The following is a 3515-nucleotide window of genomic DNA, read 5'->3' on the forward strand; positions in this document are numbered from 1 at the left end:
GAAAAGAAAAGAAAAGAAAAGAAAAGAAAAGAAAAGAAAAGAAAAGAAAAGAAAAGAAAAGAAAAGAAAAGAAAAGAAAAGAAAAGAAAAGAAACCATTTCCTGATGGTGAGTTTGTTAAGCACTAGATGGAAAGCGCAGCAGATACAATGTATCCCGATAAAAAATGGACTTTTCTAAAACCAGTTTGTCCTACCAGATTGCAGAAAGAGGGAAATATATTGAAAAAAAAATTTGGAGAGTAGAGCTGCTAATTTCAAACTTCATGCATTGGTGGTAGATGAAAGTGCTGATGCTACAGATACGGCCCAACTTGCCATTTTCATTACAGGTACTGATAACGAATATAATGTCACAGAAGAAATGGCTTCTTTGGTGCCACTGAGAGACACAGGTCAACCTCTTGATTTGTGCAAAGCAGCAAAAACAAACAAGCAAGCAAGCAAACAAACAAAAAAACATTAAAGCGATTTTGTTTAATCTGTGTCAGCATATCTGGTATAGCTACTGAAGGTGCCCCGGTGACAGTCGGTAAAACAAAGGGACGTATAAAATTAATAGAAGATGGTGCAATTACCACTGGTAACTCACATTTGGTGAAATATCAGACAACAAGAAAATGTATGTGCAAAAGCTTCAAAAATGGATAATGTCATACAAACCGTCATCAAAGCTGTGAATTTCATGAATCATTGCCAGTTCTAGGAGTTCAGTAAAAGTATGGATGCTGATTCTGGGGTCATCATTTACCGTTCAGAAGGAAGGTGGCTAAGTTGGAGTAAAATGCTGCAAAGACTTTGTAAAGTGAAATCAAGTCCTTTATGGAATCAAAAGGAAAATTTGTGCCAGATTGTGATGATGAAAAAAGGATCACAGATTAAGCATTTTTGGTGGATTTGACCACTCACTCGCTTAAATGAGTTAAATATGTGTCTTTGAGGTGAAAATCAACTTATCTGTGCTACCTTTCAGATAGTAACAGTGTTTCAAATGTAACTTAAATTACAGCAAGCTCAAGTTATGGTAAGTAATTTCAAGCATGTTGATACATTGGCTAAACACAGGCCTGAGAACAGTGAAAAATACGCAGCTGTGCTTTCCATTTTGATAAAGAAACTTGAGAATAGGTTCCAAGATTTCAAAAAAAAAATCATCGTTTTTGGCATATTTCCCACTCCATTTTCAGTCATTGTAAAGAACTTGCATGTTTTCACATGGAATGTATAGAGTTGTGATCAGGTATTTGACTCTAAGAAAAATTTGTCTCTTTACCAGACTTTCATAAGCCCTATCTTACCAGAGAAAAATATCCCTCTCTTCACAGGCACGCCTTATTCATGTCATTGCTTTTTGGCAGTACATACATTTGTGAACAATTATCATCAAGGCTGAAGCACAGGAAGACTAATATTTCATCAAAAATCTCTGACAAACATCTTGAGAACTCACTAAGACTGGCAACCACTGCCATCACACCAGTCTGATACGTTAGTTTCACAAAAGGTTGGACACCCATGATCAATGTATTACTGGAAGATGAAAAGCATTATGTTTTGTTCACTGATGGATCCTGTTGTGCTGTAGGAAACCATCAAAAGTGGAAGACTGTTTTATGGAGTCCCACATGACAAGTCATGAAAGCCACAGAAGGGGAAGGCAAGCTGGGTCAGTTTGTAAAGGTGAAAACCATCCAACTGGCCCTGAAGTTTGCTGAAGAGAGTAGTGGCCAGTACAGACTCACGAATGGTGGTAATTTCTTTGTAGGGGTGGCTACAGCAATAGAGGTGGAGCAACTGGCAGTGCAGAGGTAAGCCTGTCTGGGCTGCTGCACTGCGGCAAGTCATGGCTACTCACAAGCTTCTGAAAGGGTTGGGAGGTATAAATGGACTACTGATACTGAGGGCATTGGGTGCTACAACATGGAAACTCTGGGATGCAAATTTAGCAGAAGCCACTGGTATAGTTTACACCAGAAGTCAACTATCCTGATCCTACTCAGACAAAGAACCTACAAACTTTGGGAGGAGATAAAGTCTCCAAAGTGCATGCAGGGAAGTAGTTGGGGAAGGCAGTGTGAGTTGCTCTGCCCTTGGGAAAAGGCAAACCCATTTCTGGGATTGTCTTTGCCCAAGGACCTGAGTGCATTTTGTGGGTGATGCAAAAGGTTGGGGCACACTTCGGGTGTATACCTTAAGGAGATTTAGCATTGGGTGAAAGTAATCTGTAGTCTGAGTTGTATGTTGTAGGAAAACACCACTGAGCCAACGACAGGTCAACTTTCCAAGACAGAGAGAACTTAACCTGCAAGTCCACCTACTCTAAAAATGGAATGTTAACAGAATTATTGCCAAGAATACACATCATCTGACTAAGCTTTCCATTGCAACGTAAAGACAAGTTTTGCTTCATTTAATTAGTTACTCCTTAACGCAGAAGGTTGCAGGCAGTGGCAGTAGATAACTAATATAGAAACACAGGGAAGCTTGTAATAGAAACAAATGTATTGGTACAGGCTGCACAGAGAGGCCATGGGGTTGAGTGTGCACAGACTATTGTGTATGTATTTGTGTACATACCAGTGTTTGCATAAATATGTATTCTAACTGCAAAGATAAAGAGTTGTGTCTCAAGACCTTGCGGACCTAAGAAACAAGGAAATTCCCCCATTTAAATCACTGCTGTCACTTTTTTTCAGCTTTTTGCTGAGATTAGCAGTAAGATCCTTCCTCGTTGGAAGCCCTTGACCATAGGAGCTGTCACCTTGCTCTCTAATCCCTGCTTTGAGCCAGCAAAGTGGGTGTCATTCCTTTACAATCTACTCGCATGTGAGCTTAACTGCTGGTACCTTTGACTCTTTCTCTGAGGACGAAACAGGTCTGCCAAAGACCCACTGCTCTTCTCCAGGCCCTGTCCCAGGGCTGAGCAGCTTAGGAATGAAATGTTTTACCTTTCTTCCAAACAGAAATTTCCTTGTGGCAGTTTGGGCCTGCAGCTTCCTGTCCTTTTGCTGAGCACTCCAAAAAAGGCCTAGCTGTTTTCCCTACAATCTCTTTTATGTAATGAAACATAACAGTTCCCTTTTTTTTTTTTTTTTTTCCCCTCTAGCCTCAGCTCCCTCCTTCTTTCCTCATATGCCATGTACTTCAAACACCAACCATTTTAGTGGCTTTCCTCTGGACTCCGGACAAAATGTAATGGAATACTGGTGGGAAGGTTCAGCCTCTATTGCCATACCACCAGCATTCCCCTCTGACATAGTGGGCCAATTTCATAAAACAGGAGGCATTACATTCAGAGTAGCCCTCGCAGTTGCAGTCTCTCAGTGAGAAGAAGGCCAATGCTGTCTGTACGTTTGCTAATACTGCACTTCTTGGGACAGATAATGAATAAAGCCTTGCTGGGGCTGCAGGTTTTATCCAAGTTTTTCCTATGCGGGAGTCCACTGCTAAATAGATAGGTCTTGAAATTGTAAAATGCACACTTAGAAAGTAGTAAGAATGGACAAGACACATAAAA

Source organism: Numida meleagris, chromosome 5 (genome assembly GCF_002078875.1).
Source record: "Numida meleagris isolate 19003 breed g44 Domestic line chromosome 5, NumMel1.0, whole genome shotgun sequence".
Lineage (NCBI taxonomy): Eukaryota > Metazoa > Chordata > Aves > Galliformes > Numididae > Numida > Numida meleagris.